The 19,193-nt window shown below is 37.1% G+C and overlaps 1 long non-coding RNA gene and 1 other non-coding gene across 2 annotated transcripts; both read right to left on the minus strand.

Moving 5' to 3' along the window:
- Nucleotides 1-290: 290 nt before the first annotated feature.
- Nucleotides 291-957, minus strand: LOC110270209 (uncharacterized). Its single transcript, XR_002359469.2, has 2 exons — nt 610-957; nt 291-524 (listed from the first exon to the last, which is right to left on the minus strand). It is a non-coding gene; the product is annotated as an uncharacterized LOC110270209 (long non-coding RNA).
- Nucleotides 958-18,275: 17,318 nt separating this feature from the next.
- Nucleotides 18,276-18,383, minus strand: LOC148571512 (small nucleolar RNA R71). The gene has a single exon (XR_015908708.1). It is a non-coding gene; the product is annotated as a small nucleolar RNA R71 (small nucleolar RNA).
- Between the last annotated feature and the right edge of the window lie 810 nt (nt 18,384-19,193).

The raw sequence follows: 19,193 nt of genomic DNA on the forward strand, positions 1-19,193 counted from the left end.
TGGTCAAGAACACACAGGTTATATTTTGTTAGACATACAACCATGATTAATAAATTTTGTTAATGGATGGACACAGGAAATGCAAGACATATAACCGTGATTCATGAATTTTTTTAATGGATGGACACAGGAAATGTAAGAAAGAAAGAAACCCTGCAAATGGGAATTTTGTTTACTATATTCGGTTTATTGTGTTTAGAAAGGATTCCCTTTAGATAGATATGATGCACATTTTTTCAGCGAGATTCCTTTAACACACTTGAATCAAGTCCATTTTGCAGTAGAAACGGTTTAAATTCACTGGAAGGGTGTAATGTATTGAATTTGAATCAAATATTAAGCAACAAGTACAGCAGTAATCAAAGAAACAGTAATAGAAATTCAATAATCAATGTAACGCTGAAGTCTGGTATGAGTAATTACATGGAAAAATAAACGAAATATAGATAACTTTAGGAAATACGAAAGGAATACAGGTACGTGGATGTAGAGGACATGTAGCAGAAATTCCCTACGTCAAGGACCTGCGAAGAAGAGTAAGGAAGGGGTCAGAAAAAGTTAGAGAGGAAGAGAGGAGAAGAATTCAGAAAAGGAAGAGGCGACAATTACCACATTCAGCTGCCACTAAAAATCCTGCAACTTCCTATTTGTAGCTCTCGTTCTGTTGCCCCTTTTTGAGATTCTGAATTTGCGGATTGTCTGACACTTATCCTTCTTGCCTTACCAACTATCATTAGTGGTGCAGACTTCATTCATTTTGGAGTTTGTTACAATATTTCTTTCCTTATTTACCCCTCTATTCATAACATTATTACCTTCTTTAACGTCAACCTTGTCTTCAAAGTTGAAACAAAGAATAATCTTTCATAAACTCTAATGTATTCTCCTATGCCGGAGCCTTGGCCCCATTGGATAAGTACCTGGTGCACCTCTCTGCCATTTTGCAGCACAATTTTGCTGTCCACAACCTCGAATGGAGCTAAGATCGGACCCAATACTAAGATTTGTAAAGACATGGACAAATATTGATGGTGCTCCTCTCCTCGAAACTTCATGAACATGGATACATGTGATGCGTGAACATCTTTCCTATCTTTTCTTAGTAAATTTGATGTGAATTTGTTGAGTTTTCATGAGATTTTGGTGCTTTAGACCATCATTAATGCTACTTTGAGTTGTATTGCTATTTTGTTGATTACAGGTAAAATTCGGGCGAATTTGACAAAATTCGTGCAGAAGAAAAGGGATAAAAATGGTTGCTATCAAGCTGGCACTAAACGCTACTACCCGGCGTTTAGCGCCGCAAACCTCAAAATTTGTGCCAGCATTATGTGAAGATGGCGCTAAACTACACGATTCGGCATTCAACGATGAGGGCCTCGTAATTTGTGCAATGATTTTGTGAAGGTGACGCCACTACCCAACGTTTAGCGCCAGGTGCCTTGAAAAGTGTGAAAAGCATTCTGTTTGGTGGTGCTAAATGCTACTACTCGGCGTTTTGCGCGAGGCTTGTGTCATCAAGTTCCACGGAAAGTTGCTTTGGTTTTTTTTTTTTTTAATTTGTTTTTGAATTAAGAAAAGATATTATTAAGTTTTAGAATTTTAATTTTGTATTAATTAGGATTAGATATAAAAGGAGAAAAGATTCAGCCCTTCGGGCTCTCTTCTCTTCTTCTTCCTTATTCCCACTTTTACACTTTTTACAACTCTAAGTTTTTCTCTGAGCCATGAGCAACTAAACCTCCATTGTTAAGGTTAGGAGCTCTGTTTATTTTAATAGATTAATATTATTGTCATTCTACTTTTAATCAATGCATTGATTTAAATTCAAGGATTGATTTCGTTCTTCATCCTAGAAATTAGAGTATATTGGAAGATAACTCTTTTTCTATTTGAATTCTTGCTGAATCTTGGAAAAGTTACATTACTATAATTACAACTTGAAATCAATTCCTCACAACTCTCTAATTATTTGGATTTAACGCGATACGTGACATATAATCGCCTCATTTTTGGGTATTTAGGGTTTGTGTGGCTCATAAACTAGAATTGTACTTAATCTTCTAATTTAAATTAAGTGACCAAGGAATTGACGGTTGATTGAGTTAGAGGAGATTAAATTACTAAGGAATTAGGGTTTGATCACTTAAGATTTGCTATGAATTGAATCCTTGCATGATTAAAGTAGTTGATAAGAATTGTTAATTCGAAAATTTAAACATCTCCAAAGCCTTAACTATTTTCTCATTATTTTTCACCAACCATTCACTATTTACTTTCTTGCACTCTCTGATTTACTGTTTTATGCTATTTGAACTTGAAACCACTCATTTTATCTTGTCTAACTAGCCTAATCTCGGGACTATTGCTGCTTAATCCATGAATCCTCGTGGGATCGACATTCACTCACCTGAGTTATTACTTGGTATGATCCAGTGCACTTGCCAGTTAGTTTGTGGTATTCAAAATCCACATCAAGTTTTTGACGCCATTGCCGAGGATTAACTGTGATTGACAACTATCCGTTGCTTGATTACCTAGATTAGACGTTTTCAATGTTTTAATTTGCTTATTTTTCTTCCTTAATTTTTGTAATTTATGTGTTAATTTCTCTTAGTTTTATTCATTTTATTTTCTTATTTTCCTTTCTTAGCTTCAAAATTTTTGCATAAAATTCTTCCTATTTTCGAAAATTTTCTTTTCTCTTATTTTAGTTTGTTTTATTTTATTTCTTTTATCCGATTTACCTCACTGGAAATTCTCTTCACTTCTTATGTAGAGATTCTCACTTTTTCTTGTTTTCTATTTGTTTATGAGTAGAAATAGGGACAATGAACCTCTTCTTAATTTTGATCTTGAGATTGAAAGGGCTGTTAGAAGACGCCAACATCAAGCTAGAGCTTATAGAGCTATTGAAAGTCTCAAGGATGATTCTAACAAGGGAACTGAAGAAATCACTATAGAGCCTAACAATAACAACGTTGTTTCCCCTAATGTTTCTGAGCAACCTAGGGAAACTCTTGGCTTTTACACTACTCCAAATCCCACTTTCTACGGCAGTAGCATTGTTGTGCCCCTTGTGAGTACTAATAATTTTGAGTTGAAGCCTCAATTCATCACTTTGGTGCAGCAAAACTGTCAGTTTTATAGACTCCCGCAGGAAGACACAAACTTGTTCATCTCTAATTTTCTGCAGATTTTTGATACAGTCAAGACTAATGGAGTCTATCCTGATATTATTGGTTGTTGCTCTTTCCGTTTGCTGTACGGAACTAAGCCAAGCAGTGACTTGATACATAACCTAAGGAGAGCCTGGATACATGGGACAATGTGGTCAGCAAATTTTTTACTAAATTCTTTCCATCTCAGAGGTTGACCAAGCTAAGGACTGATGTTCAGACCTTTAGGTAACAAGAGGGCGAATCTTTCTATGAAGCTTGGGAGAGGTACAAGGTTATGCTCAGAAAGTGCCCTCTCGACATGTTTTCGGACTAGATACAATTGCAAATCTTTTATGATGGGATTACTCAGGCCGGGACTTCTATGGATAATTCTGCAGGAGGATCTCTTCATATAAAAAAACCACTGAAGAGGCTCTAGAGTTGATTGAGATGGTTGCTAATAACCAGTATTTATACCCTTCTGAGAGAACTGCCATGAGGAAAAGAGTCATAGAACTAGATGCTTTGGATACTATTCTTACTCAGAATAAAGCCATGTCTCAACAGATAAATGCCATTACTCAACACTTGGGTGGATTACAAGTTTTAGCTATTAATACCCAAGATGCTCCTTATGACATGAGTGTTGGATTTCTTCAAGTTGAGAATTTTAATTATGGTCAATTTTCCTCTGAATAGGTTAATTACATGAGCAATTCCTCTAGGCCCCCCAAATAATGACCCTTTTTCCAAGACTTACAATTTAGGGTGGAGGAATCACCCAAATTTTGGATGAAAAAATCAACCACAGAGGCAATCAAATTTCAACAACAACAACTCTCCTTAGGGAAATTTCAATCAGAATAATTTCAACAACAACAACCGTCAGTTCTGTAAAACCCAGATAATTAATATATAATTAACTCATAAATTAATATTTATTCTAGAAAATTAGAAAATTGAATTTTATAGTTTAATGAGATAGAGCTAATTAAACTGAGAATTTTGACACTAATTTTAAAGGATTTGACCCAAGATTGGGCCAAACGAGCTTAACTGGACGAATTGAGCCCGTATTGGTCCCTAGGACCGACCCAAGCCTCATTAAACAAAAGAGTTCATCTCTTCTTCCCGTTCCCATAAGCTAAACACGCTGGGCAAACATTTGGGGGTGGAGGAACAAGAATCAAACCCTTGGTTTGATTTCAATCCAAGATAACTTTTCGCTCAGAGCTCCAATTACCGCACCGTTTGTGGCCACGTGACCGCGGCAGCAAGATTTACAAAGCCCAATGCTTTATAAAGTGAGGAACTCTCCATCTTACTTTCAGTTTTTCCTTCCCCTAATTTTTAAAATTCTAAGACTTGGAGATTAAGATTTTGATTAATTTGATGTTCTAGGGTCAATCTAACTCGATAAACTAGCAGGATTTGGTTTGGTTTAAGGCACGTACAGTAAGAATCCTCAACCCATAGTGAATTCATTGAGTATATGTGATTTTTATTGAGTTTATATGTATGGGTGTCAATGATGTGTAATTGAGGTCTTGGAAGCTTGGAGTGGAATTGTATGCTGAAAAATCTGTTAGTGAGGTGTTGAGGCCTTGAAAGCTTGAGGAAAGGTGAATTGGAGGTGTTCCAGGTTTATCGGAGAATCGGCCAAGGTATGGTTTCGGTTTCTCGTATCTAAAATATAATGTGTCATGAAAACTTAGGCTAGTTGACCATAGTATAAGGTTGAATTAATTGTGGTGTTGATGATTATGCATGATGTTGTTTGGATATGAATTATTGTATGACGTGATTATAATTGTGAATTGGTGTGTTGGGGAATAATTGAGGGGGTGTTGATTTGATTGGAGAACATATGAGTACTTGTTGTTAGTATTGTTGAGTTGAGTGGTTGGATTGTATATGAATGATTAATGATAATTGTGTCGAGTGAAGAAGTTGATGAGACTATGTGGTGTTTGATGATGATATGAATAATGTTTGATGTTTATGATGAAAATGGAATAATAAATGATGATTTTAATGATGATAGATATGGTGATGCAAATGAATATGTATGAGGTGGTATACTGATGCATTTGTTTGGATAGTTGAGAAATTCTTATATGAGATTATTTAGAATTGAGGTATGATTGGTTACGGTAGGATATGGGGTTGTGCAGCTGTGTTATAGTATGTGTTGGTGTTGATTATGAGTATAGAAAGTTGGTATTTAATGGTGAATTGATGAAAATAGAGGTTGGAATATTTTTTTGAAAATCTTATTTTTGGCCAAACTTCGGCGAGCCATAAATCAGTTTTTGAACCGCCAAATTCTTTCAAATTTATCTAATATAAAAATTGGGTCTGGAAAGTTTACGCCGTTTGAAGAACAAATGAAAAATGTTTTAAAACAAAAACGTTATGTGCGTCGGAAGTTCGGAGTGTAATACTGAAATTCTGCAGCATTCAACATTTTTTTCACTATGCATATCTTGCGTATGAGACCATTGCATGCAATGCGACCATTCTATTCGGGTTGAGCATTTCGCGTACGCGGGATGGTGCATGCCTACGCGAGCAAGGGATTTTAAGGGGTTGCGTACGCGACCACTTGCACGCGACGTGACCAACCCTTTAGGATTTGGTATCTTGCATACGCGAGCAATAGGATGCGTACGCCAGTAAGGTTAAAACAAGCCCTTGCATACGCGAGCAAAGTGCTTGCGTACGTGACGCCCCTATTTTTAGCAAATGAAGTTTTGTGTTTAAAACTTAATTTTGAACCTCTAAACCTCTATTTTTACTCTTTTAGCCTTAGACCTTAATGGTATGCCTAGTAATGAGATGAAGCTAGGAAAATGTGGTAACTTGGAGATGAAGAAAGTTTGAAAAATGAATGAATGAATGAATGAATTTATAGGAAAATGAAAGAAGAATTATTACTGAAATCTGATTGATGATTAAATGATTATGATTATTTGAGAAAGCTTGAAAATGTGGCAAGTATGCCAGAGATGCATATGTGATTAATGAATGAATGTGGTAAATGAACCACGATGGAAAATGTTGAATGTGAGTATGGTTGTAATTTTATCTCTCTGGTTGTAAAGGTGACAGGGCACTGATACCCTCTAATGGTGACAGGGCACAGATACCCTCTAATGGTGATAGGACATAGATACCCTCTAATGGTGACAGGGCATAGATACCTTCTAATGGTGATAGGGCACAGATTCCCTCTCATGGTATTAAGGCGCAACAAAGAGATTGTACCCGGGTTAGTTACCGAACACGTCGAGTTGGCTACATAACTGACAGATGAGACTCATCAGCCATAGGACAGGCATGCATCATATGCATCTATGTGTTTTTTTGGTGTGATTTGTTTGGAATGCCTAACTGATTGCATAAACTACTTGCTATCTACTTATCTGTTGTATTTGAATCCTAACTGTGATTTCCTTACATGTAATAATTGTGTTTGAACCAAACGATTCTAGTGGCAGTTGGGAGGTTCGGAGGAGTTGAAAAGGGGAGTGTTAGATAGCATGAAGATCCTTAGTTAGTGGCTTATTTTACTTTTGGGTTTAGCTATGTTTTATAAGTTTAATTCATACGTCGAAAGTTCTAAGATTGCCTTCGGCTTTCTCGGGACATTATATGTTAGATATGTGGGCACTGTTACCATGCTGAGAACCTCTAGTTCTCACCCCATACATATTTTGTGGTTATAGATGCAGGATGTGAGGGACCTCACTGAGACATACTGGAAGCTTCTCACAGCGAAGATCTTTTGCACTTTGGGACTTTATTTTGTTTATGTTGTTTATAACTAAATACTTTTATCTCCACTTGTTTTGTATATTATGTTCGTCCCTTTTAGAGGAAATTTTGGAGAAATAGGTTCTGTAAAACTATGTCTTTTGGGTTATTTGGGGTTCTCTTATATATATGTATATATATACTTATGTACTCTGGCCGGTTTCTCTTCACGAGCCGAGTCATGAGTTTAGTTATTTGTACCTTGGAACTCTCTTTTGTATATATCCATGTTTAGTTATCGCTCTGTGAGTGTTGCGCTTTTCGTTTTGACGCTTTTGTTTTAACTTTTCTTCAAAGGCTCATAGATATAAATTTTTTTCAATTATATTATAAATATAATTTTGCTTTTAGAGGTTGTAATAGCTCACCACCTCTGTCTTATAACTTAAGCATAAGATTCTGTGTGGTAGGGTGTAACAAGTTCCAGTCCTCTCAACAATACCATGTGCCCCCTCCTTCTCAAAAACTTTCTTACTTGGAATCTCTAGTTGTAGAACTCTCCAAGGACACTAATAGTTTCATGCAGGAAACAAAAGCTTCAATTAGAAACTTGGAGGTTCAAATGGGTCAGTTAAGCAAGCAAATAGTTGAAAGGCCTCCTCACACCTCCCTAGTTATACAGTTCCCAATCCAAGGGAAGAGTGCAAGGCCATACATTTGAGAAGTCGTAAGGTAGCAGGTACAGAAGCACAAGTTAGTGAGGAACCGGTTGAAAAAGAAGCCCCGGAGGAGGCTCAAGATAAGGTGGAGCACGCCCCTGAGAGGCACCCGAACAACCCTTTTTCAATTGATATTGAGGAATACAAAGTGAAGTCTCTAGTGCCTGAGTACAAGCCAAAAATCTCATATCCTCGGAGGCTTCAGAAGGCATCCAAAGATAAGCAATTTTTAAGATTTCTAGAAGTCTTCAGGAAGCTGCAGATTAATATTCCTTTTGCAGAGGCTTAGGAGAAAATGCATCTCTATGCTAAATTCATGAAGGATTTGTTGACTAACAAGAGGAATTGGAAAGAGAGTGAAACCATGGTGCTCACCAAGGAATGCAGTGCAATTATCCAGCATGATCTCCCTGAGAAGATGCAAAATTCGGGAAGCTTTTTAATTCCTTGCATCATTAGAGATATTACTATTCAAAGGGCATTATGTGATCCTGGAACAAGCATCATTCTCATGCCATTTTCTTTGATGAGAAAGCTCCATATTGAGGAAGTAAAACCCACTAGAATCTCTCTTCAACATGTTGATCATTCAATTAAATTTTCTCTTGGAGCTGTTGAGAATTTACTAGTGAAAGTAAAACCCTTTAATTTTCCTGTTGATTTTGCAATATTGGATATGGAAGAAGATGTGAATGCTTTCACTGTTTTGGGAAGACTTTTTTTAGCTACAGGGAGAGTCCTTATTGATGTACAAAAGGGTGAGTTGACTCTAAGAGTCAACATTCTTAATGTGCTTGAGGCCTTGCAACATCCTAGTGATTTTGAGGGATGTATGAGAATTAATTTAATTGAGCCATTGATTTAAGAGGTCCTTAAAGCAGAAGAGCTTGATAGTATTTTGGAACCCCCTTTAGAGGATGGTTTGCGAGAGATTGATGATTCACCACCACAAAAGAGAGAACCAAACACGCATACTAAGGAGCAAGGGCCACCTAAGCTTGAGTTGATGCCCTTGCTTCCCTCTCTTAAGTATGCTTTTCTAAGCAAGCAGAATTCCTATCCAATAATTATTAGCTCCTTTCTGAGTCATGATGAACAGGAGGCGTTGATACAGGTGCTTAGAAGCCACAAAACAGCTCTTGAGTGGACTATTGGTGACTTGAAAGGGATAAGTCTGGCTATGTGTATGCACAATATTTTACTTGAGGAGGATGCTAAACCCGTAGTGCAACCAGAAAAGCGGCTAAATTCAACTATGAAAAAGGTGGTTTAGAAAGAGGTCATGAAGCTGTAGGAAGTCGGGATAATTTACCCAATTTCTGACAATCCATGGGTGAGTCCCATGCAAGTTGTTCCCAAGAAGGGAGGCATGACAATGGTAAAGAATGAGAAGAATGAGCTAATTCCTACACGAATCATCACCGGGTGGCGTATGTGCATTGACTACAGGAGACTCAACACTACAACTAGAAAGGACCATTTTGCGTTGCCTTTTATTGACAGATGCTTGAGAGGTTAGCTGGACATGCATTTTATTATTTTCTAGATGGTTATTCTGGATATAATCAGATTGCAGTGGACCCTCAAGATTAGGAGAAGACGGTATTTACTTGTCCAGCTTGATGAATTCAAAAACTCAGCATATGAAAATGCCAAGGTCTATAAGGAGAAGACAAAGGTGTGGCATGATAAAAAGATAGCTACCAGAACATTTGAGCTAGGCCAGAAAGTCTTACTGTTTAATTCAAGGCTCAAGATTTTTCCTAGGAAGCTGAAATCCTAGTGGTCAGGACCGTTTATGGTAACTAGAGTGCCTCCTTATGGTCATGTAGAACTCCAAGAAGAAAACTCTGACTGGAGGTTCACTGTCAATGGTCAGAGGCTAAAACACTATCTTGGAGGCAAAGTTGATCGCCAGAGGTCCACTCATCTCCTGACTTAGCAAATCTGACCGTCAAACTAGTGACGTTATAGAAGCGCTTATTGGAAGGTAACCCAATCTTTAGTATCCTTTGATTTTATATTCATTTTGGTTTTATTTACCTTATTCTAATTATTTATAGTTTTTCTTCTTTGTACGTGGATTTTGGTCAAGCAAGGTGTTTATAATAGGAACAGGTGTAATTAGAAGGGAGTTCAGAACACTCTAGAATAGTTTTCATTCAGGTGTCTCGATGCTAAATGCCGCAACTTGACGTTTAGTGCCAGAAGGCACGTATTTCGTGACAAAGCTACTGTGATGGTGGTGCTAAACACCGAGACCTGGCATTTATCGCCAAGATGCATGTATTTTGAGGAGTTGCCACTGTCTTGGTGGCACTAAACGCCAAGCACCATGTATTTTGAGGAGATGACACTATCTTAGTGGTACTAAACGCCGCTATCTGGCGTTTAGCACAAGGAGTGCTCCGATTTGTGATTTAGCCACTTTGTTGGTGGCGCTAAATGCCACTATCTGGTCATTTAGCGCAAGGGAATTCTTAACAAAAAAGGAAAAAATAGAAAAAAATATATACTTCGGGGGTGGTGCTAAACGCCACGACCTAGCGTTTAGCGCCGGCAATGCCTCGAAGACCCCTTCGTAGGGATTCAAATTTTGAATTTGACAGGGGTGTGGGCCTTATACCCCCTCTCTCACCTAATCACAACCCTCCCTACCACACAAATCTCTTCCCCTCATCATCTCCTTAACGTTACCCCACCAACCCACCTCCCCGAACTTTAATTCCATTTACCCCCATTCAATTCCCCTTCCATTTCCTTCATTCCCTTTTACCCCCTCTAGTAACTACCCATTTTTTCCCATTCCTATATATTTACCTCCCCTTCCCCATTAACCCCACACTACCCCCTCTCACTATTTACTGCTTCTTTTATTCTCTTTCTTTATTTTTCTTATCCTCTTCCACTCTTCAACTTTTTTTTGTTTCCATTTCCACTTCCCTTTTCCATTCTTTTTTTCCTTATTCCCTTTGTCCTTTTGTTACTCACATACTCTCTTCTCTATTTTATGATTTTTTTTGCTTAGAGACAACCAAAATTTTTATGTTTGGTATTGTCGCGTCGCTTGTTCTTTGATTTTTATACATGGAACCAAAGGGAGGAGATTCCTCCTCAATGAAGAGGAAGGATAAGGCCCCTCAGATCAGTCCGTTTGACGCTAACCGATTTAGCTCTAAATTATATGAAGAGCATTTTTTTGAGATCACCGGAAAAAAAAGTCATTCTGGAAGTCCGGTTTGATCTCAAGCCGGATGAATATCTGAAGATTCAGGAGCAGATACAGAGAAGAGGATAGAGAACATTATGTAACCTGCAGATTAAAGTAGGCCAGCTGAAGGTCCAAGAGTTTTCTGGAATGCGTGGGTTATATACAAGAATGTGCGGGGTGTGAATCCCAGTCCTAAGAACTACCGCACTATGGTAAGAGGGAGGAATCTGGACTTCGGCCCAAGGAGTGTGAGGGAGGCACTCCAAGTGCCACCTCTGATGGATGATGATCACTTCTATAGTGAGAGGATGAGTGGTGATCAGAGGCATGATCAGATTCTTTTAGACATATGCCTCTGGGAGCCCAATGGAGGCTTAATTTAGAAGGACAACCAAACCAGCTAGGGCGGCATGATCTGAAGCCAGTAGTCTGAGGTTGGTTGGAGTTTATCCAACGCTCCATCATTCTTACTAGTAACCACTTTGAGGTTACAATGGACCGGGCTGTTATGATCCACTGCATCATGCTAGGGAATGAGGTGGAGGTAGAGCTCACAATTCCATTGCAGATATATAGTATTGCCTCCAACGCCTCCACACATGCCAAGATGGCCTTCCCACATCTCATCCACCGCCTTTATGATGCCTTAAGTGTGCGCCTAGAGAATGAGATACTCATTCCCATAGGAGGATTATGAAGTACACCAGAGAGTATGCACGGGCCTTGAGAGACGAGCCCATAGTCGAGGGAGAGTCGGTTCCCTCTCCTCACTAGGAGTAGTCCATGATACATCAGGGACACCACTTCCCACAGCAGGAGTGTTGGCATTACCTGACCTCCTCCATTGAGCAGTTGAGGATTGGCCAAGATGGTCATGGTGCCCTCCTTCACCAGGTTTTGGCTGAATAGCAGAGTCAGTGCCAGGAGCTTACCCAGATAAGACAGGACATAGGGTGATTGAGAGGATATCGGGGAGCTCAGCTTGACGAGGGAGACGACCACCAAGATGACTAAGGTGGTTGAGGTTCCTTTCATTCTTATTTCCCCTTTCCATTTTTATTTTGCTATTTCTTATTTTTCGTTGATTTATTTTTTGTCCTTTGCATAATCTTTAATGTTTTCAGTCTATTTAGTTTATTTTTGTTACTTTTATTTTATTTTAAAAAAAAGATGTCTCATGTATAGATCACTAAGCTTAAATTTAGAAAAAAAGAAGAGAAAAATGGTGAAATGCATGAGCAGTTGAGTTTATATTTAGAATTGCCTTATTTAATCAAATGTGGCGGTATTTATTTATGATTCTGAACGCATGAAAAAGAACAGTACATATTTGATCTTGGAATAAAGGATATTAATTTATAAGGAACAAGAATTTAGAGAAGTATTATGAATTCTCTAAAATTAAACAAGAAGTTGATCCATGAAACAAAAGAAACAGCAAGAAAAAGAAAATAAAAAGCAAGGTCCAAGGCTCTGAGCATCAATGGCTGGGAGTTTAAAAATGATCAAAGGTCAAAGAGTTATTTTCCTAGCTATATGCTTGTGGTGTGAATGTGTTAAGGACCTCTTGAGACAGAGCAGTTAGAGTCAAAGCCAAGTACAAATAAAGAGAAGCCAAAGGCTCTGAGCACCACTGACTGGGAAAATTCAATAGAAAGCTCAAAGGGTTTCCCAGTTAAGTGCTTGTGGTGTTTTTGTGTCAAGTAAAACTTGAGACAAAATATTTAGAGTCACAGTTAGGCTCAAGGTGCAAAGCTCCAAAGAAAAGAAAAGAAAAGAAAAGAAAATATTGTGTTCAAGGATTAATTGGAAGTTAAAAGAGAGAGAATTCATAACATTATCTGGATTCTAGTTCTGAATGATATTGGCATTCCTGAGCCTCCAAGGGACAGTGGGATGCTAAAACTATTTATGATCACAGTGTCATCAACCCCACTCAGAAGATAGACAGGAGCTTAATTGAAAACTCAACTCTTAGGCAAACCCACATCTTAGGTTCCCATTATTTTCAGTTGCTTGAAGACAAGCAACAATTTAAGTTTGGTGTTGTGATGCATGAGCATTTTTCCTAATTTTCTTAGTAAATTCGATGTGGATTTGTTGAGTTTTTCAGAGATTTTGATGTTTTAGACCATCATCAATATTACTTTGAGTTGTATTGCTATTTTGTTAATTACAGGTAAAATTTGGGCAAGTTTGACAGAGTTTGTGCAGAAGAAAAGGGAGAAAAATAGTTGCTGTCAAGTTGGTACTACACACCACTACCCGGCGATTAGTGCCAGGTGCCTTGAAAAGTGTGAAAAGCATTCGGTTTGGTGGCACTAAATGCCACTACTCGGCGTTTAGCACCAAGCCTGTGTCATCAAGTTCCATGGAAAGCTTCTTTGGTTTTTTTTTTTTTAAATTTGTTGTTAAATTAAGAAAAGATATTATTAGGTTTTATAATTTTAATTTTGTATCAATTAGGATTAGATATAAAAGGAGAAAAAATTCAGCCCTTCGGGCTCTCTTCTCTTCATCTTCCTCATTCCGTACTTTTATACTTTTTACAACTCTAGGTTTTTCTCTGAGTCATGAGCAAGTAAACCTCCATTGTTAAGGTTAGGAGCTCTATTTATTTTAATGGATTGATACTATTGTTATTCTACTCTTAATCAATGCACTGATTTAAATTCAAGGATTAATTTCGTTCTTCATCCTAGGAATTAGAGTATATTGGAAGATAACTTTTTTTTCTATTTGAATTCTTATTGAATCTTGGAAACGTTATATAACTAGAATTATAGCTTGAAATTAATTCCTTACAATTCTCTAATTATTTGGATTTAATGTGACACGTGACATATAATCGCCTCATTTTTAGGTACTTAGGGTTTGTGTGGCTCATCTAGAATTGTACTTAATCTTCTAATTTAAATTAAGTGACCAAGGAATTGGCAGTTGATTGAGTTAGAGGAGATTAAATTACTAAGGAATTAGGGTTTGATCACTTAAGGTTTGCTATGAATTGAATCTTTGCATGATTAAAGTAGTTGATAAGAATTGTTAATCTGGAAATTTAAACATCTCCAAAGCCTTAACTATTTTCTTATATTATTTTCACCAACCATTCACTGTTTCACTCTTTGATTTACTGTTTTATGCTATTAGAACTTGAAATCACTCATTTTAGCTTGTCTAACTACCCTAATCACTCGACTATTACTGCTTAATCCATTAATTCTCGTGGGATCGACACTTACTCACCTGAGTTATTACTTGGTACGACCCGGTGTACTTGCCGGTTCGTTTGTGGTATTCAAAATCCGCATCAACATCATGTATACGAGCTTCAAGTGGCAACTCCAACTTATAGGCAATTGCACTGAGTTTCTTGCTGATATGGAAAGGAGCAAAGTATCGTATACCAAGTTTTTATTTTTCCTTAATCCAACATAATGTCGGCGATAAGGCTATAATATCACTAAGACTAGGTCACCTTCCTTAAATTCGACGTGTCTTCGGGAGCGATTAGAATAATTCTTTATAAATTGTTGTGAATGGTGTAAGTTAAGCTTCAATTGTGCTAAAATCATGTCCCTCTCACCCAACAACTCCTGCAATGATGTGTTTAAGGCTTTTTAAGGGAACATTTTGATGCTGTTACAAAATGATGTGTTGTAGTAGAATTGGGCCCAAGCCAACTTGATGAGGAGGGATTTATGCTGGTTGGAAATTTAACAAAACAATGCCGCTGATAACATAGTCCAAATCGGCAATGGATCCTCACATCAAAGTTTAAATAAGGAATCGTTACAATTCAAATAAAATAATCGGGAGTTTTAAGTTTTAGGTCATTCTCTCTAGGAATTACAATAGAGTGCTCAATTATTGGCTTATGAGGTAAGGGGTTTGATGGCAAGAGACAAGAAATGTAAATATTAAGGAATCAAAGAAACAAACAATAACTAAATATCAAAAGCAATTAAACTTAAGGCAATTAATCAAAAGAAAGGGAAATTCAAATACTAGAAACCTCTTGGCAAGGATTGAGAGTTAAGGTTACCTATCCTAGCCATTGACCACAAACATAGATGATTATAAAGGGTTAATCCTACTTAATCAATCCTAACATCGAGGATAAGTTAAATAGGTATAATTGATATCAATCTACAAGTCCTAGCCAACTCACTAATTAACTTAGTGAAAGACTAGCGTTAGTGGAAACCAAATCAACTAACTACCCTTATATCAATCAATAATGGACATTGTTGACTCCAAGTCACCTAGGTCCTCAATTCCAACCCAAGAGTGTGAAAAAAGGCACTAACACTAAGCCAAACATTTTATCAAACACTTAGTGAGCATGAAAATAAAAGCATATTAAATTGCAATAATAATAAAATCTAAAACTACCAAATGCAAGAAAATAATAATAATAACCCAATTAAACATCAATAAATATAAAAACATCAAATTGCATTAATAGAAATTAAAATTAACAAGAGTTCATCAATAGTAAAATAACCAAATAAAAGGAATAACAAGTAAAACTAAAAGAAGTAAGATGGTAGAACAAGAAATAGTAAAGAAAACTAAATCAAGACAAGTATCAAAGTGATGAATCCACATTTCCTAGTATTTATTTGCTCCAATTGGGTGAATTTTATTGATTTTTCTTACATTTATCCATTGAAATAGCTTAGTTTCATGATTTCTTCCTAAATTATGCTTGAAAGTGAAAATATGATTTTTCGGCCTTATAATTGCTAAATTTTATTCACTTTAATTCCATTTGATACCTTGATGTATTTGTCGAGTGATTTCAAGTTTCCAAGGCAAGTGTGGATTGAAGAAATGAGGAAAAAGCATGCAAAAGAAGAGAAATCATGAAAAAAATAGAGTTTGGAAGTTTCAGCATCCATGCATATGCACAGTGATGCGTGTGTACGCACGTTTTGAAGTGGTGCAACCATGCCTACACACGGTAGGTTGTGCGTTGATGCGTGAGCATCTTTTCTATCTTTTCCTAGTAAATTTGCATTCGAATTATTGAGTTTAATCAAAATTTAAATATCTTTTAGCCACTATAGATGCTACTTTGAGTTGTGTGCAATTCTATTTATTTTAGGTAGCATTCGGATGGATTTGATGGAGTTTCTGTAGAAAAAGAGAAGTGAATGATGTTGTCAACCCTCCCTACACTCCAACAGAAATAACTTGAGCTACAGAGGTCTAATTGACATGATTCTAGTGGCATTGGAAAGCTAACTTTCAGAGCTTTCCAACAATATATAATAGTGTACACTTCTTCTCCATCACACTCGGCCTTGGTGGCGCTTGACTTGGGTTTCTCCAAGTTAGGCGCCAAAGGAAGACTTTCACGTGAGTTTCATGCTGCATAGGTGGCGCCTAACTTGGCTTTTGCCAAGTTAGGCGCCAAGACAAAGGAAAGCGCCTCCAAGCCTTGTTGCCCCCTTCACGCCTAACTTCACAATTGTGAAGTTAGGTGCCAACTTTATGGAGAACAATGGTCCCCACGCTCAATCAAGTTGTGCAACGAAGATCTTTATTAAATTTTGATTAAACTTTGTTTTATTTATAAATAGGAAAAGATATTATTTAGTTTTAGAAAATATATTTTACATTAATTAGGATTAGATATAAAAGGAAAAAGAATTAGCCCTTCGGGCTCTTCTCTTCTCTCTGACCTCATTTCGCAGTTTACAGTTTTAGAGAACCCTAGTTTTCTCTCTGAACCATGAGCAACTAAACCTCTACTATTAAGGTTAGGAGCTCTGTTTACTCTATGGATTAATACTATTACTTTTCTATTTTAATTCATGTATTAATTTTAAATTTAAGAAATATTTTCGTTCTTCATCTTATGATTCTGGGTGGAATGGAAGTATGACCTTTATTCTAATTGAGTTCTTGTGAACCTCGGAAAAGCTCTTTACTTGAACAACAGCTTGAAAACAATTCTCCTAAATTTCTAATTATCTAGACTTAATGGTATACGTGACATATGATCCTCTTATATTTGGGTAATTAGAGTTTCTGTGGCACATAAACTAGATTTGAACTTAACCCTTTAATTGGAATCAAGTGACCAAGGAATTGGCGGTTGATGATGGTTAAAGGAGACTAAAAAGGTCTAAGGAATTAGGGGTTAGTCACATATAGTTTGCCATGAATTGAATCTTGCATGATTAAAATATTTGGTAAGAAAAGTTAATCCAGAAAATAAATATCTCTGAAACCTTAACTGTTTTACTCATACGTTTCACAACCCGTTTACTGCTTGCTTTCTGAATTTCTGAATTTACTATTTAATGCAATTGAGACCCAAACACTCTTTTCTGTTTGTCTGACTAAGCCAATAACTCAATCATTGTTGCTTGATCTATCAATTCTCGTGGGATCGACCCTCATTCACTTGAGGTACTACTTGGTACGACCCGGTGCACTTGCTGGTTAGTTTGTGGGTTATAAATTTCGCACCAAGTTTTTGGCGCCGTTGCGGGGGATTGAGTATGATTGAAAACTATTAGTTGTTTGATTGCTTAGATTAGGCATTTTAGTTTTAATTTTATTTATTTTTGCTCCTTAATTTTCAAAATTTACTGCTATTAGTTTTTCTTTAATTTCTGAAATTAAGTTTGCTGTTACCTAGATAATTTTATTTTAATTTTCTTGTTCATTTTTTTTATATAGAATTCGAAATTTCTAGTTTAGTTCTTAGTACAATTTTCGAAAATTTCTTGTTTTAATTGTTTAGCGTTTTATGTTATTTCTTTACACAGGTTACCTCACTAGGAATTCTCTACACTCTGACGTAGAGACTCCCACTTTTCTTGTTTTCTGTTTGTTTATGAGCAGAAATAGAGACAAGGAAACTCTTATAGATTTTGATCCTGAACTTGAAAGGACTTTGAGACGACGCTTGCAACAAGCTAGACTCTACAAGGCTAGTGAAAATCTAAGTGAGACCTTTGACAAGGAAGCTGTAGAGTCCACTATGGATCATAATCGTGCTGTTAATGCAAATGTGGAAAATCCGGATGAGATGAACAACCTAGAAGAGTGCTTGGCTCATACACTTCCCCCAATCCATATCTCTATGGGAACAGTATTGTGGTACCTCCTATAGCTGCAAACAACTTTGAGCTGAAGCCTTAGTTAGTCACTCTGGTGAAGCAAAATTGTCAGTATCATGGACTCTCATAAGAAGATCCAAACCAATTTATCTCTAATTTTCTGTAGATTCGTGACATTGTGAAAACAAATGGAGTGAATCTTGAGATTTACAAGCTCATGCTCTTTCCATTTGCTGTGAGGGATAGAGCAAAGTTGTGGCTAGATTCTTAACCCAAGGAGAGCCTGAACATTTGGGATAAAGTAGTCACTAGATTTTTGTCCAAATTTTTACCACCACAGAAGCTGACTAAGCTAAAGGTGGAGGTTCACACCTTCAGGCAGAGAGATGGTGAGACCCTCTATGAAGCCTGGGAGAGGTACAAGCTGCTGACCAAGCAATGCCCTCATGACATGTTTTCTAAATGGACTCAGCTGGAGATCTTTTATGAGGGCATATGTGAAATATCCAAAATGTGTTTAGATAATTCTGCAGGTGGTTCATTGTACATGAAAAAGATGTCTGAAGAGACTACTGAGCTTATTGAATTGGTTGCTAACAACCAATATCTCTACTCATCTAACAGGAATCCTGTAAACTTTGGGACTCCTCAGAAGAAAGGTGTTTTGGAAGTAGAGACCTTGGATGCTATTCTAGCTCAGAACAAAGTTATGTCTCAGCAGATTAATATGCTTACTCAACACTTGAGTGGGATGCAGGTTTCAGCTGTTAATACTCAGAATGCCCCTCAAGAGGCTCCTTATGACATGACTGGTAGCTTCATGCAAGGTGAGAATTATGATTATGCTCAATTTCCTTCTGAACAGATCAACTACATGGGGAATGCTCCCAAAACCCCTAATAATGATCCATATGCCACCTATAATCAGGGGTGGAAAAATCACCCGAATTTAGGATGGAGAGAGCAACCTCAGAGGCCACAGAATTTTAATAATAATTCTCAGGGCGGTTTTCAACAGAATAATTTTAATAACCGCCAGTTTCAGTCATCTCAACAACAACCACCTCAGGAAGGAAATTCTCAATCACAGAAGAAAACTAATTTGGAAGCACTAATGGCGAGTTTTATACAGGAAACCAGAGCATCAATCAAGAACTTGAAGATTCAGATGGGTCAATTAGCCACAAAAGTTAATGAAATTGATCAAAGGACTACTAATAGCCATCCTGGTAACACAATTCCAAATCCAAGAGAAGAGTGTAAGGCT

The sequence above is a fragment of the Arachis ipaensis genome, chromosome B3, assembly GCF_059453495.1.
Source record: "Arachis ipaensis isolate K30076 ecotype BB chromosome B3, ASM5945349v1, whole genome shotgun sequence".
Lineage (NCBI taxonomy): Eukaryota > Viridiplantae > Streptophyta > Magnoliopsida > Fabales > Fabaceae > Arachis > Arachis ipaensis.